The sequence below is a fragment of the Neofelis nebulosa genome, chromosome 3 (genome assembly GCF_028018385.1).
Source record: "Neofelis nebulosa isolate mNeoNeb1 chromosome 3, mNeoNeb1.pri, whole genome shotgun sequence".
Taxonomy (NCBI): Eukaryota; Metazoa; Chordata; class Mammalia; order Carnivora; family Felidae; genus Neofelis; species Neofelis nebulosa.
In genome coordinates, this window is record NC_080784.1 from 118,877,441 (window position 1) to 118,899,303 (window position 21,863).

The window sequence follows — 21,863 nt, forward strand, 5'->3', positions numbered from 1 at the left end:
CAAGCACTATGACTGGCTGTCAGAATCATCCTGATCCATAAGTATCTGATAATCCTTGGATAAGATGCTCTCTGTCTGTGGTTATGCTTAAAAGGAAGCCTGGGGGCTGGAGCCAAGTCATATTTATCCTTATTTCCTTATTTCCTTTCTGTGGTTCTTCCATAAATGCTAGTGTGTTGTAGATAGATGCTCAGTGTAATTGGCATCCTGGGTCACTGTCTTGAGCCTTACCGTGATAGGCTACTTTTGCTTGTCTGTGCAGAGCTGACTGCCCTGGGGTAGGGGAGAGGCTGCTTTCAGGTACCGATAACTCCAGAATTCCTGTTTGCTATGATGGATGGAAGTGTCCCAAAGAACACAAACATTTTTAAACTTGTGGTATTTCCAGGGGTGCCTGGGTGGCTCAGTCATCTGACTTCATCTAACTTCATCTTAGGCATCTGACTTCAGCTCAGGTTATGATCTCACAGTTTGTGAGCTCAAGCCCCATGTCAGATGAGCTTGAGCCCTGCTTCAGATGATCCCCCTTCTCACTCTCACTCTCTCTCAATCTCTCTCTGTCTGCCCCTCTTGGAATTCTCTCTCTCTGCCCTTTGCTCACTTGTACCCTCTCTCACAAACAAACAAACAAACAAACAAACAAACAAACAAACCTATGGTATTTCCAGTCTCTAGAACAGTACTTGGCTCATGGTCAATGTTCAATAAATATTTGTTGAAGAGATAACTAAATGAGAGACATTGGAAGGGCTTTGGGAGGTGATGTGTTTATATGGGAGCCCAAGGGGCTGACTCTTCACTATTTGCAGACCTACAACATTTTCAGCTTAAGCTTTATTTTTTAATTCTTTTTTTGTGATAAAATATGCATCAAATGAAAGTTAATGTTTTAACAATTTTTAGGTGGATAGTTCAGTGATGCTAAATACATTTGCATCATTGTGCAGCCATCCCTACCTTCCATCTCCAGAAATTTTCAGTCTTACAAACTGATATTCTGTACTCATTAAACACTGGGTCCCCATTCCCTCCCACTCCCAACTCTGGCAACACTATTTGGTTTTCTGTTTCTATGAATCTGACTACTCTGGTTACCTCAAATATGTGAAATCATGCAGTGTTTGTCCTTATGTGTCCACCTTATTTCACTTGGCACAATATACTTAAGGTTTATCCATGCTATTGTATGTTTCAGAATTTCATTCTGTTTTGTGGCTCAGTAATATCACATCATATAGACACACCACATTCTCTTATCCATTAGTCACTTTGGGCTGCTGTAACAAATTACCATAGACTAGGGGGCTAAAACTGTAAACATTTTCTCATACTTCTTGAATCTGGGGAGTCAAAGATACAGGTGCTGGCAGATCCTGTGTCTGGTGGAGGGCTCACTTCCTGGTGTGCAGATGGCTGTCTTCTCAATGGATCCCCACATGGTGGTGACTAGAGGGCGGAGCAAGCTCTAGTTCTCTTCCTATAAGGACACTAATCTCGTTCATGACAGCTTCATCCTCATGACCTAATTATTTCCCAAGGGTCCTGCCTCCTAATACCATCACTTCCATGTTAGGAATTTCAACATATGAATTTAGTCGGGGGAGGGGGACACAAATATCCAATGTATAACACTACTCCTCTGTCAATGGACATTGGGGCTCCTCCACCCACTGTGAGTACTGCTGTTAGGAACATGGATGTACATATACCTGAGTCCCTGCTTTCGATTATTTTGGATAGGCACCCAGAGTTGGAACTGCTAGATTTTATGGTACTTCTATATTTGATTTTTTTTGAGGAACCACCATACTGAGTTCCTTAGTGATTGTGCCATTTTCCATTCCCCTCCCTGCCCCCGCCAGCAATGCTCAAGTGTTCCAGTTTCTTGACATCCCCACCAATACTTCTTACTGCTATCCTGATGGTTGTGAAGTGGTATCTGATTGTGGTTTGATTTACATTTCTGTAATGATTAATGCAATGTGGTGTTGAGTGTGTTTTCACGTACTTACTGGGCCATTTGTGTGTTTTCTTTGGAGAAATATCTATTCAAGTCCTTTACCCACTTTTTAATTGGGTTATGTGTTGTTTTGTTGTAGAGTAAGATAGTTGTTTTAAATTCTTTGTCTACTAAATGTGATGTCTGTGCTTTTTTTCGGAATGCTTCATGACGGTTTGGTGGCATCTTTAGAATGGGCTGTGTTTTCCTGTTTGTTTGTCTACCTTGTGATTTTGTTGTTCTTGTTGCAAATTGGGCATTTGGGAAAACAGCGGTCTCTCCCAGACTGTGTAGACTGCCTCTGTGCTGGAGGAGTCATTCACTAATCAGCTGGGTGTGCTCTAGGCCTTGGGATCAGCCTGAGTTCAAAACTTAAGGTCTTGTGGGTCTTTTCTGAGCATGAGTTTTGTCTAGGCCTCTGTGTGGCTTTTTCAATTACCACCCCCACCCCACCCCCATTTTGAATGTTTTGTTTTTCCAATGTGTCTTACCCCCGCTTCTCCTAAGGGCCTTAGATAGTCTATTTTATGTTTCCACCAGTAATCTCCTGCCCCGTGCCCGTACGTATTGGTCTTGCTCTCCAGGCAGCCTTCTTGAGCTGTGCCTGCTCCTTTTCCCCACCTTAGCTCCAAGTTAAGCAAAATGGAGACCAGAAAGATGTTCAGGCAGACCTGAGACAGATCAGAATATTGCACATAAAGCCTGATCTGACCCTCTGGTTCAAGGGAGAGAATTGGAAGCTAGCATGATGACTTTTCCAACCCAAGACTATACCCTACCCAGGAGGTAGTGGGCAAGGGCAAATAAAAACACCACAATATTCCTACCATTTTGAATGTGGCTTTTTCTTGATAGGATGTTTTGGTGGCTTTTAGCTTTTTATTTTAATCAATTTGAGTGTGTGTGTGTGTTTAATGTTTTTATGGGGTTTAGACATTTTTGGTGATCATTGTGTTGATATCCCATCTCAACTTAGCATTTATAACTTCTTTTAGAGTACCTTTGGGTCAATATTGATGGAAATTGATACTTAAAAAATTTTTTTTTAAATATTTTTATTTATTTTTGAGAGACAGAGAGAGACCGAGCATGAGCGGGAAAGGGACAGAGAGAGAGACACACACACACACAGAATCCAAAGCAGGCTCTAGGCTCTGAGTGTCAGCACAGATCCTGATGTGGGGCTCCAACCCACAAACCGTGAGACCGTGACCTGAGGCGAAGTCGGACACTTAACCAAATGAGCCACCCAGGTGCCTTGGAAACTGACATTTTTGAGCAACCTCCCCACTAAAGTCACTCTTAGGCACTATCCCAGATTTCTTGATTTTGAAACCATGAATATAACTAGTAACTCCTACAAGAAGGCAAAGTAAAGAAGATTTGGAGTGGAAATAAAGCCTGCCTTTCTGACCTCTGCTATGAGGACACGACTGAGGGCATTACTCACACCATCAGTGTGTGTTCTTTATGACATCCCAGGGGATAAGTTTTTCTTTTTCCTGATAGGTTGTAAAACACATAAATATTTCCTGAAAAGTAGGCAACACATTTATCATGCCCATTTGCCTCATGAAGAAACTAAATATTAATAGGAGATTTAGCCAGGATTTTCCTTCCCACTCTACCATGCTGACCCCCACCCACCCTCCCTGAATATGGAAGATTCCTTGGTAGTTGAAAGCAGAACCTCTGTTTTAGTTTCTGATGTATCCTATGCATCTAGAATGGTGCCTGGCACTTCACGGGTGTTCAATAAATATTTGTGGAATGAATGAATGAATAGGAAGAGTCAGTTTTCTGTAGTATATGAGAGGAAAAGTGAGGACTTTATCTTTTCAAACTTTGTTTATTGAACTTTATAATGAAGCATGGCATACACACAAAAGGGTCACCTATGTTAAGTATATAGGTCAATAAGTTTTCACATGAACACATCAGGGAACCAGCTCCCAAATACAGAAACAATATGCCCTCTGCCAGCCAGTCCCCACCACCAACTCCTGTCTTTTCCCTGAAGGGTAAAAACTACCTTGATTTCCTAACCTCAGTGGATTTGTTTTGCCTATTTTTGCACTCTCCATAGATTAACTAATATAATATGTATTCTTCTATGTTTGGCCTTTTTTTTTCAACATTTTGTGACATTCATCCATGTTGTTGAATGAGGTTGTAGTTGAACTATTTTACCTTTTGAAACTTTAGAAAGATTTTAGTTCTGAAATAATCAATGTCGGGTGAAATCTCAGGTTTATAGAATAATTACCCTCAATAGCAACCACTCATTGAGCACATAGTGACAGACACTATGCTGAGAATTGGAATTCCTGAATGATCTCACTTGATTAACCCTCCTAACAGGTTTCTTGATGTGTAGGTATCATTTCTCTCTCAAGAACTCAAAGATAGAGAAGTTAACTAGCTTGCCAGTACAGAACAGGCTTGAAATTAATGAAGCCCTCCTCTGAACCCAGGCTCAGCAGTCAATCATGCTCATGCTTTTACTGCCACTTTCATTTGCCTCCCCATATAAGACTCCTTTAAGGCATCATTTTAAATGAATACACATTCAGGTAAAACTAGATGGAAGAGGGGGCTGGTACTAATTTGGAGATTGCTGTCTTTTAGTCATCTGCTCCATGTGATAGGACAGTTCCCAGGCCTCTTTGCTGTCCTGAAAGGTGTGTACATTAACCCTTGGATCCTTTGCCCTCTGGTCACCACGGCTGACTCAAGATCCCAGAGCCCAGAAGAAGAAGAAGAAGAATGGAACTGACCTCCAGTCCGTGCAGTACAGATTCAGTCCTCAGGATAAAGTCAGGAAGGCCTGTCTCCTAGTCATGTTTTGTTTCTTTGGGCCCCAATAGTCATGGGTCACAGACCCATCTAGAGGTCAACTCCATACCAGCTGTTCTCAATTTCTGTGTAGGAGGTAGTGACCTTGGCTTGAATCAACCCCAGTCGAGAACTGGATTTCTCTGTCAAGTGAACTGTATCTGTGGAACTTTTCCCCAGAGGCAAATTCTCCCAGCCTAGGATTTGCTGTGTTTACTTCCCAGCTGTTTTTAACACACCATTCGGAATGATGCAAGTTTCTTTCTTGTTAGATCTTCCTCGGGCCAACATTTGGCTGTCTCCATTTTTGGAGCCTTAAATACTCCAGGCTGACTTTGACTCTTGCTTTTGCATTTGTTTGTAGAAGCTCTCCGTGTGCAAGGACAGAGATATCCGCTTGGCACCAGCAAGGGCTGTCTTCCTACTGTGTTGTCTCACCAGTGACCTGTCATTTTGTGAGGCAGTACATACCCTCATTGTCCGTTTACCTTTCACTTTTTTTAAAAAAAGGATCTCTATTTGCTGATTTTACGGGTTTAACCAGCCTTTAACTTCTAGTTTAGAGTTTTCACTTCCCCAGTTTGGGGAGAAAGTACACGCTCTCTGTCTCTTCGTCTCTTTCCTTAATTTTCATATTTCAAGCCTCCACCCTTTGAGGGGAGCCCTCCTAGGGCCATCAGCTCCCTCTTTTAGTTCAGCACTTTATCTCTCTGCTGGTCATAAACATCTGTACTCTCTGGGGTTCTGTGATTGCGGCCTTTGCTTATTTCATCTGCTGGTCCAACTCTCTTCAAGAGGCATCTTTCCCCAGGCTCTCCTTTTTCTGTTCTACTTCCTCTTGTCTCAGAGAGTGATTTAAAGGTGTTAAGTACAAATTTATACTCCTGCAGCCTCTCTGAATTGTGTGGAAGGGCCAACTGGATTTTACACTGGGCACCATGCTGGACACATTCCCAGGCTCAGCCCATGGGAGCCTCATGGCCACCGTTGCGAGAGAGTTGTTACTATTCCCATTTAATAGAAATGAGGAAATTGTGCCCCAGAGCCCAGAGCTAGGAATTAAACTCAGCTTTATTTAAGCCAGATTTTTTTCTGCCTTACCCTAGTGCCTCCAAGTCCTTTTACTTTAGGTAATCATAAGAGAATACTGCCCAGAGGAGAAGGGGTCCACATGATGTAGTTTGTGGAGGGAGCCTCCTGAAATAGAGGGCTCGTTGGGCAGTATGTTTCTGTCCATTCAGCCAGCCAAGCCCCTCTGACCTTCGAAGCCCAGCTCAGATCTCACCTGTTGTGCACTGCCCTCCCTGGGAGCGTCTCCTCCCAGTGCCTTCTCGTTCCTTAGGTAGCCGTGAGGCCTGTTGGATCCGGTATTTGACATCTACTCACCTCACACTTTTATTTCACTCTTCACGATATGGCACATCCCCACTTTCTGTTGCCAGCCTCTTGGGGTGGCAGGTCTTTTGTGTATTTTGTTTTATCATCCAGACTGTCCTGAACAGCTTACACCTTTAAAATATATTTTGATGGACTGAGTAGACCACATCTCTGGATTAGCTTCTGGATTCTGGCAATTCTTTTTCATTTCAGATTTTGTCAATTTTTCTTCCCCCTGAAGTCCGAGGTTTTGCTCTTTTCTCCCCTTCCTTGCTACTCACAAAAGCTTGTGTATATCTCCAGGCCACTTGTTTCACCTTCCTAGGCTGCTTCGGTCTCTGGTGGTGCCCACTCCTTTAGACCCTTTTTTTTTTTTTTTAATGTTTATTTTATTATTTATTTTGAGATAGAGATAGAGGCAGAGAGAGAAAAGGAGAGAGAGAGAATCCCAAGCAGGCTCCACACTGACAGCACAGAGCCCGACATGAGGCTTGAACTCATGAACCGTGAGATTATCAACTGAGCCGAAACCAAGAGGCAGACACTTAACCCACTGAGCCACCCAGGCTCCCCAGACGATATCTTTTAATAGCATTCATTGAGCCTGGAGCCTAGGGAGCCTTGTGTTAATATACTTTCATAATTTATTTCAGGGTACTGTTTGATATCATTTGAATTCCTTTCATTTGCCAAGCACTAGATCAGGTGGGGGATGGGGAGTAAAAGCAGGGCCCAGAGAGACCCCAGTCCTTGCCTCTGAAGAGCTAAGCAAGACATTGTAGGCTGATGAGCGGTGTGAGTGGGGAGACAGGGTGCCGGGTGGAGCAGTTGGGGAACGTTCCCTTTGGTGAAGAGCCTGAAACGGGACGGGGGATTGGGGTGCAGAGGAGTGGCAAGAGAGGTAGCCAGAATCCAGAGCAGGGGCCCATCGTGTAGAACCCGGGGAGTCCTGGTGAGAAGGTTGAACTTGAGCGGGAGAGCATGAGAAGCCCCTGAAAAGACTCGGTCAGGGGAGGGGTCTCTCTCCAAGCCTGTCATCCTGAATGTGCACTAAAGTCTCCGAAGGCAGGGGCTTGTGTAGCTTTTCTGTGACTGGAGAGTGCTTAGCACATAACTGCTTAGCTGTTGATAGCGACAAGAGGCAGGGCCGGAATTCTGGCTTTTCTCCCGCCAGTCTCACTGCCTGCCGTGGAATTGAAGGAGTGGGAAGTAGGGTCAGGCCATACGGGAGTGCTGACTCTGTTCTGGGCATTTTGCTACACACTATTGTATGTAAATAATTTTAGTTAATCTTCACACCAACTTTTCAAAAAAATTTTTAATGTTTATTTATTTTTGAGAGAGAGAAAGAGAGTGCAAGCAGGAGAGGGGCAGAGAGAGAGGGAGACACAGAATCTGAAACAGGCTCCAGGCTCTGTGCTGTCAGCGCAGAGCCCAACGTGGGGCTTGAACTCACGGACCGCGAGATCATGACCTGAGCCGAAGTCCGAGGCTTAACCGAATGAGCCCCCCCGGGCGCCCCGATCTGCATACCAGCTTTGTAGCAAATGTGTTATCCTCATTTATCAGATATGTAAACAGAACTTAGAGAGATTGGAGGATTTCATTGATAACAATATCAAATAATAACTGCTAGATAAACCGCATTGCTGTGATTGAAGTGGCCAGCGAGCAACCAACCAACCCCATCACACTCTACACGGAATTTGCGGTTAAACCTCACTTCATGGGAGGCCTTTATGAAAAATGCATGTAACGAGGGGCACCTGGGTGGCTCAGTCGGTTAAATCATCGGACTTCGCCTCAGGTCATGATCTAACGGTTCGTGAGTTCCAGCCCCGCGTTGGACTCTGTCTTGACAGCCTGGAGCCTGGTTCGTGAGTTCCAGCCCCGCATCGGACTCTGTCTTGACAGCCTGGAGCCTGCTTCAGATTCTGTGTCTCCCTCTCTCTCTGCCCCTCCCCCACTCATGCGCGCGCGCACGCGCTCTCTCTCTCTCTCTCTCAAAAATAAACATAAATTTTAAAAAAATTTTAAAAAATGCACATAATGACATAATCACCCTCAAATGGGTATCTTCCTAAAGTTTACAGTGCATCATACTAAGAAAAAATTAAACAGGAATCAGCCTCTGCAGAGCATACTCCTATCCAGGTTCCGTACACGGACAGACTGGACTGCATTGTGACTTTGTATTGTACCGAATGCTTCCTGGTTAAAAAAATAGCAGGTCCTTCCTTGAGGTAAGAGAGAGAGCCGCTTGCCTACTTGTGATTCACAAATTATCTTTTTAGCGTTTGGGAGGTGAACGGTCAGCGCTTCAAAACTTTACATGAGAGACCTACCAGCCTGTATGCTTAATAAAAATCTCCACTTTGGTTACAAGTGGGACTGGATTGTAACAAAATAGCATTTACTTAATGCAGTAATGGAATTTATCAAGTCAGTGGGGTGTTACATGCCACTTCCTCCCGCAGTTAGTTCTGGGACCTGCAACTGTGATCAGGTGGGAAGAGTCTCAGGAAATGGAGGGAGGCCTGAGCCACCCCTCACTGCTCTGGGACCTCATCCAAGTTGCTTTACTTCCCTAGGCCTCAGGCTCCTCACCTGTTTGCTTTTTATTATTTTTATTTTTTAATGTTGTATTTATTTTTGAGAGAGAGAGAGAGAGAGAGAGAGAGAGAATGAGTGGGGGAGGGGCAGAGAGAGAGGGAGACACAGACTCCGAAGCAGGCTCCAGGCTCTGAGCAAGCGGTCAGCACAGAGCCCAATGTGGGGGCTTGAACGGGAGATCATGACCTGAGCAGAAGCTGGGCGCTCAACTGAATGAGCCACCCAGGCACTCCCTCATCTGTTTCTTAAAGAAGCCTTTTGTCAACTCAAGTACAGAAAATTTCCCCTCACTCTTTCTCCTGTGTTATCAAATCTCTGCCTCCACTGTGTACAGAGATTCTCGGTGGCATCCCACCGTAAGCATTTCCCGGGGTACCTGGGTAGCTCATGTGGTTCAGTGCACCACTCTTGATTTCGGCTCAGGTCCTGATTTTGGTTTGTGAGCTCGAGCCCCTCGTCAGGCTCTGTGCCAACAGCACAGGGTGTGCTTGGGACTCTCTCCCTCTCTCTGCCCCTCCCCTGCTTGCTCTCTCTCTCTCAAAATAAACAAATGTAAACTTCAAAAAACGAAGCATATCCTTGCCTTCCCCTGCCCTCAAGATACCACCTTATTTGTCTTATCACAGCAAAACTCTGACAGAACCACCTGTGCTCACCGTCTGAAATCCTCTGCTTCTTGAGCTCTCTCCGATCAGGCTTTAACCTTTGTGGTTCCAACAGAACAACTCCTAGGAAAGTGATGGTTGACATTCATGTTTCTAAATCCAGCTGTCCACCCTCAGGCCTCATTTAAGACAGTTAATAGCTTTCTTCACAAAGCCCTTCACTTGATTCCTGGAAAAACCTCTCCACCCCACCCCCACTCCCAGCTACTTCACCCATGTCTCTTTCTTGGTTGGTCATGTTTCCATTTCTTTTTCACTTCTCAGTCTCTGAATACTGCAGTGGCCCAGCACTCAGGCTCAGTCCTCAGGCATCTCTTCTCTTCTATCTACACTCCTCCTTAGATAATTTTATCTAGTCTAATGGCATCAATACCATCTGACACTGATGATGCCCAGATTTGTATCTCTGGCAACATTTCTTCCCTGATCTCCAGATTTTGTTTCCAGCTGACTTCTCAGTACCTCCACTTGGATGTCTAGTAGGCATCTAAGACTCACCATCTGGGGAACTAAACCCCTGACTCTTTCCACCTCAGCCTCTAAACCTCTTCTTTCTATAGTCTTTTTTCATTTGGATTTCATTCTTCTCTCTTGAGTAAATGGCTGTTTTGATCTTCCACATCCTTGGTTCAACCACTGATTTTAGGTCTATCACCCTGGTGTCTTACTTGGCTTATTACAGTGGCCTCCTGTCTGGTCTCTTTATTTCCGTCTGGGTCTTATTTTGTTCTCTACCTTTAATGAGATAAAACCGACATGTGAAAGTGTGTAAGCTTAAGGTGTACCTTGTGTTGATTTGATACATTTATATATTGTAAAATGATGACCACCATAGCATTAGCTAACACAGCCATCCTGTCATACTGTTGCCATTTTGTGTGTGTGTGTGTGTGTGTGTGTGTGTGTGTGTGTGGTAAAACACTTAAGATCTCTCTTAGCAACATTCAAGTATATGATACAGTGTTATTAGCTAAAATCACCAGGGCTGTACATGAGACTTGTTAAACTTGTAACAAAGTTTGTATCCTTTGACCAGGATCTCCCCATTTCCACCATCCCCAGCACCAGGGAACCATCACTCTACTCTTTGTCTCTGAGCTCGACTTTTTTAGAATCCACATATAAGTGTTATCATGCAGTGTCTTCCTCTGTCTGGCTTACTTTACTTAGCATAATAATGCCCTCAGGGTTTATCCAAGTTCCTGGAAATAGCAGAATCTCCTTTCTTCTTGTGGTTGAATGATAGATAATAGTCAGTGTGTGTGTGTGTGTGTGTGTGTGTGTGTCCTCTTTATCAGTTTGTCTGTTGATGGACACTTAAGTTATTTCCATATCTTGGCTATGGGGAGTAATTTTGCAGTGAACAGAGGAATGCAGACATCTCTATGAGATCTTGATTTCAACTTCTTTGGATATATTCCCAGAAGTGGAATTGCTGGATCGTATGGTAGGCCTATTTTTAATTTTTTGAGGAACATCCGTACTGTTTTCCACAGTGGCTGTATCAATTTGTATTCCTACCCAACAGTGCATTAGGGTTCCCTTTTCACCACATCCCCCCCTCCATATTTGTTATCTTTTTGGTGATAGCCATTCTCACAGGTATGAAGTGATATAGTTCATTATAGTTTTGATTTGCATTTCCCTGATGATTAGTGAGAACAACCACCTTCTCATGTACCTGTTGGCCATTTGTATGTCTTCTTTGAAAAACTGTTTATTCAGTTCATCTTCTCTGTTAAAAATTGGGCTATTAGGTATTGTTTTTGTTACTGAGTTGACTATTAACCCCTCATCAGATACATGATTTGCAAGTATTTTCTCCCAGTCTACAGGTTGTCTTTTCATTTTGTTGATGATTTCTTTTGCTGTGCAGGAGTTTTTAAGTTTGATGTCATCCCACTCATTTATTTTGGCTTTTGTCGCTTGCCTCACCTAGGAATAACTGCTGAGACTAATATTAGTCAGGGAACTTTCTATGTTTTCTTCTAGGAGTATTAGTTACATTTAAGTCTTTAATATGTTTTTTAATATCATTTATTGTCAAGTTAGCTAATATACAGAGTATACAGTGTACTCTTGGCTTCAGGAGTAGATTCCATGATTCATCACTTACATATAACACCCAATGCTCATCCCAACAAGTGTCCTCCTCAATGCCCATCACCCATTTTCCCTGCCCTCCCCCATCAACCTTCAGTTTGTTCTTTAAAAGTCTCTTATCTGTTAAAAACTGAGAACAAACTGAGGGTTGATGGGGGGTGGGAGGGAGGGGAGGGTGGGTGATGGGTATTGAGGAGGGCACCTTTTGGGATGAGCACTGGGTGTTGTATGGAAACCAATTTGACAATAAACTTCATATATTGAAAAAATAAATAAATAAATAAATAAATAGAAAAAAAATAAAAAAAAATAAAAGTCTCTTATATTTTGCCTCCCTCTCTGTAACTATTTTTTCCTTCCCTTCCCCCATGGTCTTCTGTTCAGTTTCTCAAATTCCACATATGAATGAAACATATGATATTGGTATTTCTCTGACTGACTTATTTCACTTAGCATAATACCCTCCAGTTCCATTCACATTGTTGCAAATGGCAAGATTTCATTCTTTTTCATCACCAAGTAGCATTCCATTGTATATATAAACTACATCTTCTGTTTTGAGTTAATTTTTCTGAGTGGTCTAAGAGGGGTACACTCTCATTATTCTGTATGTGATTATCCAGTTTTTGCAACGTCTTTTATTGAAGAGACTATCTTTTTCCCACAGAGTATTCTTGGTGCCTTTGTCAAATATTAGTTTGCCATATATACACGGGCTTATTTCTGGCTCTTGATTCTGTTTCATTGGTCTTTGTGTCTATGTTTATGCTGGTACCATACTGTTTGATGACTATAGTTTTATAGTATAGCTTGAAATTAGGAAGTGTGATGTCTGGCTTTTTTCTTAGGATTGCTTTGACTATTCAGAATCTATTGTGGCTCTACAAAATTTTAGAATTGTTTTTCCTACTTCTGTGAAAAATGCCACTGGAATTTTGATAGAGAGTGCCTTGAAATGGCTTTGGTTAATATGGACATTTTAAGCATATTCTTCTGATACATGAACATGGAATATCTTTCTAATTGTTTGTGTCTTCTTCTTCTTCTTTTTTTTTTTTTTCATCATAATCTTATAGTTTTCATTGTATAGACTTTTAACCTCCTTGGTTAAATTTATTTCTAAGTATTTTCTTGTTTTTGATGCTGTTGTGAATGAGATTATTTTATTTATTTTCCAGATATTTTATTGTTGGTATGTAGAAATAAAACCATTTTCTGTATGTTGATTTTGTATCCAACTTGACTGAGTTCGTTGATCAGTTCTGGCAGGTTTTTTTAGGTGGAGTTATTAGGACTTTCTATATATAAGATTATATCACCCACAAACAGACATAATTTTACTGCTTTTCTACTTGGATGCCCTTAAAAAAATTGAGATATAATTGCCATCTAGCATTATATTAGTTTCACATGTACAACATAATGATTTGATACTTGGATGTGTCATAAAATGACCACCACAATAAGTCTAGTTAACATCCATCACCACACATTGGTTGTACATTTTCTTATTCTTGTGCTGAGAACGTTTAAGATCCACTTTCTTAGCAGCCTTCAAATATATAATACTGTATTAAGTATACCCACCATGCTGTACACTGTATCTCCAGGACTTATTTATTTTATAACTAGAAGTTTGTAGCTTTTCAGTACCTTTCTTCTTTTCCCCCACCCTCCCTACCTGCCTCTGGCAACTGTCAATCTGTTAGCTGTATCTATGAGTTCAGGTTTTTTGGTTTTGCTTTTGCTTTAGTATTTCACATATAAATGAGATCAGATGGTATTTATGTTCTCTGACTTATTTCACTAAGCATAATACTCTAAAGGTTCATCCATGTTGTCATAAGTGGCAGGATTTTCTTATTTATTTATTTATTTATTTATTTATTTATTTATTTATTTTTTAGGGCTGAATAGCATTCCGTTGTGGATATATACATACCACATTTTCTTTGTCCATTCATCCATTGATGGACACTTAGGTTGCTTCCATGTTTTGGCTATTGTAAGTTACACTGCAGTGAACATGGGTGTGCAGGTATCTTTTTTAGTTAGTAAGTACCCAGAAGTGGAATTTCTAGGTCATTCAGTAGTTCTATTTTTAATTTTTTGAGGAATCTCCATACTGTTTTCCATGGTGGTTGTGCCAATTTGCATTCCTGCCATTAGTATACAAACATTTCTTTTCTCCACATCTTCACTGACATTTGTCATCTCTTTTTGATGATAGCCATTCTGAAAGGTGTGAAGTGATACCTTATTGTGGTTTAATTTGCATTTCCTTGATGATTAGTGATATTGAGCACTTTTTCGTGTACCTGTTGTCCATCTGTATGTCCTCTGAAAATATGTGTACTCAGATTCTCTGCCCATTTTGTAATGCTATTTGTTTTTTGTTATTGACTTGTATGTAAGTTCTTCATATATTTTGGATATTTAGCCCCTTATGAACTAAATGATTGGCAATTATTTTCTCTACTTGCTTTGGTTGACTTTCATTTTGTTGATGGTTTCTATTGCTGTGCATAAGCATTTTGGTTGACGTTGGCCCACTTGTTTATTTTTTATTTGGTTTCCTCTACTGTTGGTGTCAAATCCAGAAAAAATTTATTGCCAAGATTGACATCAAGAAGCCTACCTCTTGTATTTTTTCTTAGAAGTTTTATGGTTTCAGGTCTTATGCTCAAGTTTTTAATTCATTTTGAGTTAGTTTTTGTGTGTAGTGTAAGGTAGTGGTTTGATTTCCTTATTTTGCATGTGGATATCCTGTTTTCTTACCATTATTTGAAGAGACTATCTTTCCCCCATTGTATATTCTTGGCTTCTTTGTTATGAAAGAATTGGCCATGTAGGCATGTGTTTATTTCTGGACCCTCTATTCTGTTCTATTAATCTATGTGTCTTTTTATGTCAATACCCTATGGTTTTGATTACTAATGCTTTGAAATACAGTTTGAAATTAGGAACTTTTTGCCTTCAGCTTTATTCTTCTTTCTCAAGGCTTTGGCTATTTAGGGTCTTCTGTGGTTCCATACAAATTTTAGAATCGTCTTTTCTATTTTTGTGAAAAACGCCCTTGGATTTTGATAGGGATTGCACTGAATATATAGATTGCTTTGGGTAGTATGGACATTTTAACAGTATTCTTTAAATCCATGAGCACAAAATATCTTTCCATTTATTTGTATGTTTTTCAATTTCTTTCATCCTTCTAGTTTTCCGAGTATAGGTCTTTCACCTCCTCAGTTAAACTTATTCCCAGATATTATATTCTTTATGACGCAATTGTAGATGAGATTTCTAGGTTGTTGTTAAAGTATAGAAAACAATGGATTTTTCTATATTGATTTTTGTATCCTGCAACTTTACTGAATTTTTAAATTCAGTAGAATTTTAATTCTAACCTTTATGGTGGATGACATATAATTTAATGTCATCTGCAAATAGTAACAGTTTTCCTTTTTCCTTTTTGATTTAGATGCCTTTAATTTTTTTTTTTTCTTGCCTAGTTTCTTTGGTTAGGATTTTCAATACTAAGTTGAATGCAAGTGGAAAGAATGAGCATCTTTATCTTCTTCCTGATCTTAGAGGAAAAGCTTTGAGCTTTTTGCCATTGAGTATGATGGTAATTGTGGGCTTGTCATATGTGGGCCTTTATTATGTTAAGGTACATCCTCCCACACTCAGTTTAACTATAAATGGATCTTGAATTTTGTCATAAGGGTTTTCTTCATCTATTGAGATGATCATATGATTTTTATCCCTCATTTTGTTAACTGGTATATCACATTATTGATTAGCAGATACTGAAACATTCTTGCATCCCTGAATAAATCCCACTTTGATCATGATAAATGATTCTTTTAATGTATTTTTTAATTTGGTCTGCTAATATTTTGTTGAGTGTTTTTGAATTTATAATCATCAGAGATATTGGCCAGTAACTTTTTTCTTGTAGTATCCTTTTCTTATTTATTTTCAGGGTAATGCTGACCTTGTAAAATGAATCTGGAAGTGTTACATCCACTTTAATTTTTTGGAAGAGTTTGAGAAGGATTGTTGTTAATTCTTCTTTAAATGTTTGATAGAATTCATCAGTGAGGCTGGCTGGGACTAAACTTTTCTTTGTTGGGAATTTCGATTACTGATTTAATCCATTACTTATTATTGGACTGCTCAGAATTGCCATTTTTTAATGAGTCAGGCTTGGATAGGTTATATGTTTCTAGGTATTTATCCATTCCTTCTAAGTTATCTAGTTTTTTGGTGCAAAACATTCTTAGTAGTCTCTCATGATACTTTGTATTTCTGTGGTATCAGTTGTAAATCTTTAAAAAAATTTTTTTTATGTTTATTTATTTTTGAAAGAGAGAGACTCGCTCTCTAGTGAGCAGGGGGAGGGGCAGAGAGAGAGGGAGACACAGAATCCAAAGCAGGCTCCAGGCTCTGAGCTGTCAGCACAGAGCCCGACACGGGGCTCGAAACCACAAACTGTGAGATCATGACCCAAGTCAAAGTCAGACACTTAACCAACTAAGCCACCCAGATGCCCTGTGACATCAGTTGTAATTTCTCCTCCGTAACTTCTGATTATATGAGTCCTCAGTCTTCTTTCTACTCTTCTGAGTTAGTGTAGCCAAAGGTTTGTCAATTTTATCTCTTATCTTTAAAAAGGCAGCTCTTAGTTTTACCAGTTTCTTTTGTTTTTCTGGTCTCTATTTCATGTATTTCTGCTCTGATTTTGGTTTTTGCCTTCCATCTGCTAACTTGGGCTTCAGTTTTTTCTTCCTTTTCTAGCTTCTCAAGGTATCAAGCTAGGATGTTTATTTGAGATCTTTCTATTTTCTTAGGGTGCATTTATCACTGTAAACTTCCCTCTTATTACCACTCTTCCAGCATCTCACAGGATTTGATATGTTGTACCTCCATTTTCATTTGTTTCAGGATATTTATTGATTTTTCTTTTGATTTTTTCATGGAATTTTGACTAATTGTTATTTTTTATTTATTTTTACTCATGCATTTATTTTATTTTTAAAATTTTTTAACATTTTATTTAAACCCAAGTTTGTTAACTTAGTTAATGTAATAATGGTTTGAGAAATAGTCCCTTTTGATTTTTTTAGTTTGACCTATTGGATGTTCAGGAACATGTTGTTGAATATTTGTGAATTTTCCAGATTTCCTTTCGTTACTGATTTCTAGTTTCATACAACTAGAAAAGTGTATGGAAAAGATATTTGTTACTATTGGATTTCAAGCTTCTGAAATTTGTCAAAACTTGTTGTATGATGTATCGTGTGGTCTATTGTGAAGAAAGTTCTGTGTGCTCCTGAGAAGAATGTGTGTTCTGCTAGCGTTGGATCAGTGTTCTGTGTATGTCTATTAGGTTGGTTTGGTATAATGTTTGGTTCAAGTCTAACATTTCCTTGTTGATTTTCCATTTGGACGATCTCTCCATTGTTAAAAATGGAGCATCTGAGTCCCCTACTGTTATTGTATTGTTGTACCATATCTCCCCTTCAGATCTGTTTGTATTTGCTTAATACATTTAGGTACTTCATTGTTGGGTGCACATATATTTATGATTGTTTTATCTTCTTGATGAGTTGACCTCCTTGTTATATAATCTCCATCTTTTTCTCTTGCTACTGTTATTGGATAAAGTATATTTTTTCTAATATCAGTATAGCTTCATATTCCTGCTCTCTTTTTGGTTTCCACCTAAATGGAGTATGGTTTTTCATCCCTTCATTTGAACCTATATGTGTCCTTAAAGCTGAAGTGAGACTCTTGTAGGCAGCTTATAGTCTTGTGCGCGCGCGCGCGCGCGTGTGTGTGTGTGTGTGTGTGTGTGTGTTTAATCTATTAAGTCACTCTATGCCTTTTCATTGGAGAAATCGATCCATTAATACTTCATTATTGGTGGGTGAGGGCTTACTAATGCCATATTATTAATTTTTTCTAGGTGTTTTGAAGTTCCGTTTTTCTTTTATTTCTTGCTGCCTTCTTTGATAAGTTCATGATTTTCCACAGTAGAATGCTTTGATTCCCTTCTTTTTATCTTTGTGTATCTACTGTAAATTTTGGCTTTGTCATTCCCATGAGGTTTATATAAAACATTGTACATATAAAATCTATTTTATGCTAATAAGTTTAACTTTGATTGCTTACAAAAACACTATACTTTTACTTCCCCCCTTGTATGTTTCTCATGTCATCATTTACCATTTTTCAATCATGTATTCAACAAATTGTTAAAGCTATAGCTATTTTTATGCTTTTGTGCTTTAACCTTTATTCTAGAGTTAAATAGTTAGCACATTATCAGATGACAGTACAAGGGTATTCTGAATCTGCATGTATGCTTACCTTTACCAATGCTTTGTATATTTTCATGTTACTAATTAGTATCCTTTTGTTTCAACTTGAATTCATTTTAGCATTTCTTGTAATGCTGGTTTAGTGATGCTGAATTCCCTCAGCTTTTGTTTATTAAATCTTTATTTTACCTTCAATTCTGAAGGAAAACTTTAGTGAATAAAGTATTCTCAGTTGACAGCTTTTTTTTTTTTTTTTTTTTTTTTTTTTTTTTTCCTTTTAGCACTTTGAATATATAGTCTCATTGTCTCCTGGCCTGTAAGGTCTCTGCTAAGAAATCCACTGATAGCCTTATGGGAGTTCTTTTGTATGAGAAATTTTTTTCTCTCACTGGTTTTTTTAAAGTTTTTTTAAAATTAATTAATTTATTTTGGGAGAGAGAGAGAGAGAGAGAGAGAGAGAGAGAGAATAGGGCAAAGAGGGACAGAGAGAGAATCCCAAGCAGGCTCCACACCATCAGTGCAGAGCCTGACATGGGGCTCAAACTCAGGAGCTGTGAGATCACGACCTGAGCCAAGATCAAGAGTCAGATGCTTAACTGACTGAGCCACCCAGGTGCCCCATCTCTAGACTCTTTTTAAATGTTCCCTTTGTCTTTGGTTTTAGAGTTTTGTTATCATGTGTCTTGAAGAACGTTTTGGATTAAAATATCGAAATAATCAATTAACTTCATGAATTTGGATCTTGATCTTTTAAAATCCATTCTTTGTGTGTGTGTATGGGAGTAATACCTACAAATGGAATTATTGGATTATATAATGATTTTTAATTTTTTGAGAAACCTCCCTGTTTTCCATAACAGCTGCACCAATTTACATTCCCACCAACATGCATGAAGGTTTCTTTTTCTCCACATCCTCACCAACACTTGTTATTTCTTGTCTTTTTGATACTAGCCATTCTGACTTATGTGAGGTGGTATGTTATTGTGGTTTTGAGTTGAATTTCCCTGATAATTAGTGCTGTTGAGCATCTTGTTATGTCTGTTGTCTGTATGTCTTCTTTGGAAAAATGTCTGTTAGTGTCCTCTATTTTTTAATCAGATCTTTTTTTTGTGTGTGTGGTGTTGAGTTGTATGAGTTCTTTATGTATTTTGGATATTAACCCCTTATCAGATGTATAATTTGCAACTATCTTCTCCCGTTCAGTAGGTTGTTTTTTCATTTTGTTGATGATTTTCTTTTCTGTGTACTTTAGTTTGACATAGTCCCAATTGTTTTTGTTTTTATTTCACTTGCCTGAGGAGACAGATCCAAAAAGTTATTGCTAGGACTGATGTCCAAGAGATAACTGCCTATGTTTTCTTTTAGAAGCTTTACGGTTTCAGGTCTTGAATTTTCAGGCCTTGCATTTAGGTCTTGAATCCATTTTGAGTTTCTTTTTGTGTATAGTGTATGAAAATAGCCCAGTTTCTTTCTTTCTTTCTTTCTTTCTTTCTTTCTTTCTTTCTTTCTTTCTTTCTTTCTTTCTTTCTTTCTCTCTCTCTCTTTCTTTCTTTCTTTCTTTCTTTCTTTCTTTCTTTCTTTCTTTCCTTCTTGTATGTAGCAGACCAGTTTTCCCAACACCATGTATTGAAGAGTCTGTCTTTTCCTCATTACCCATTCTTGCCTTCTGTATTATAGATTAATTGGCTATATAAGCATGGGTTTGTTTCTGGGCTCTCTGTTCTGTTAATCTACATGTTTTTGTTTTTGTACCAATGCCAGACTGTTTTGATTACGATAGGTTGGTAGCATAGTTTGAAATCTGGGAGCATGATACCTTCAGCTTTGTTCTTTCCCAAGGTTATGGACTATCTGAAGTTTTGAGTAGTTCTATACAAATTTTAGGATTATTCTTTCTAGTTCTGATTGCTATTTTGATAGGGAATGAAATCTTGTCATTCACCACAACATGGATGGACCTAGAGGGCATTATGCTAAGTGAAATAAAACAGAAAAATACAAATACTATATGATTTCACTTACATGCGGAATCTAAAAAGCAAATCAAATGAACAAACAGAAGTAGACTGATAAGTATACAGAGAACAAACTGGTAGTTGCTAGAGGGGAGGGGGTAGAGGAATGGATAAAATACGTGAAGGAGATTAAGAAGTGAAAACATCTAGTCATAAAATAAGTCATGGAAATGTAGGGTACAGCATAGGGAACACAGTCTATGATATTGTAAGAACCTTATATGGTGACAGATGGTAACTACACTTATCATGGTGAGCATTTCACAGTGTATGTAATTGCCACATTGCTATGTTGTACAAATGAACCAATGTAATGTTGTATATTAGCTACACTTCAACAAAAAATGCATCATTGTCACAGTTCTCCTTGAAGACCCAAGTCAGCTCATGTTTCTCCTCTGGCGAGAGCCCTATGATGTCCTGCTATGCAGAGCGCAGGCCGCAGGACAGAGAGTGCTCTTCCTAGGGAGGATCCTCCACCTAACCATGCTCCCACCACACTTTCATACTTCGTTCTAGTCCAACCACAGCCTTTCTGTGCTCAGGAGTTCACTTTCAGGCCTTTAACCTGCTGTTCTCCCTGCTTAATGTATTCTTTCTCAAATATCCTCATGGCTTGCATTTCACTGCCTTCAGTTCATACCTCACCAGTAAGACTTCCTTGACCAAGCTATAAAAATTCTCCATCTCTCCATGGAGAGAATTCTCCCTTTCTCCATGCCCTTTCTTTCCTTCCCTTATGACTTTTATCTCCATATTTACTTCATTCTGTGCCTCTCTCCCCTGAGCAGAACATAAGACCTGAGAGGATAGGGACTTACTGGTTTGTTCACTCCTGGATGCTGAATTCCCAGAAATGTGCCTGACACCATTTTTCAGAGTGGGAGCTTGAAAATATTTGTGAAAGAATTAATAAATGAATGGTTACATAAAATCAGGGTGTGGCAAAGGTGATCTCTAAGGTCTCATTCAAATCTGCTTATCCATAATTTTGTACAGTTAAGGAGTATTTCCTCTTTCTCACTGACAACTTGGAAATACATAAAACTACTAAGGTAAAAAATAATAGCTTCTGCTGAACTAATTAACATAATTATAATAGCTGCTTAAAAAAATTCTTTTGATGTGTTTTAAAGAAACTCCTTTATTCCTCCCCCAAACAGCCTTGTGAGATAGGTACTATTATTTTCCTTCTCCAAAGGCAGAAATTGAGGAAAAGAAAGCATTAACCCCTAGCCCAAGGGTCAGCAAGGTGAGCATTAAGATGTGGTCGGTGGACCGAGCCTCCTAGCAAGAAGCAAAGGGGAAGAAGGGAGATGAAAAATTTTGTAAGAACAGCTGTTTATTCTAGTTTGTGCTTAAAGCTTTACATTCTCAATGCTCACCACATCTCTGTGAGGGACGCACTATTTTATCACTTTTACAGATGAGGCTTGATGGCACACAGCTAGTCAAAATGCAAGGCTGAATCCCAAACCAGGTGCTTTTTACCTTGCTGTTACTTGTGCTTTATTGTATTCCTTGGAGCTAAATCAAGACCTGCCCATGGGGGAAGGGTTAGGGCACCACAGGGGCCTCTCAAGTTTCAAGTAACAACACCCAGATTTCTCTTAATGTGAAGATCTATGTAAGGAATAAAAGCCAGCGCTCAGTGAATATGGCCACAAAGTCCCAACTCAGCAATTTAAATGATCTGAATCCATTGTTCTGGGGGTCAGGGAGAAGTAGCATGTCTTCGTGTAACGATTTTCCTCAACACCCAAGTAGAAATCTCATTTCAGTTTGAATTAAAAATTAAGGACTAAAATGTCAAATTGGGTAGAGAAATTCCTTTTGAAACCATACAAAAGGAAGCCCCCCAAAGAAAGCACATTCGTCTGGTGTCTACATGGGGGAAAGAGCTGCTCCTTTTTTGAGTGAATGTTGGACT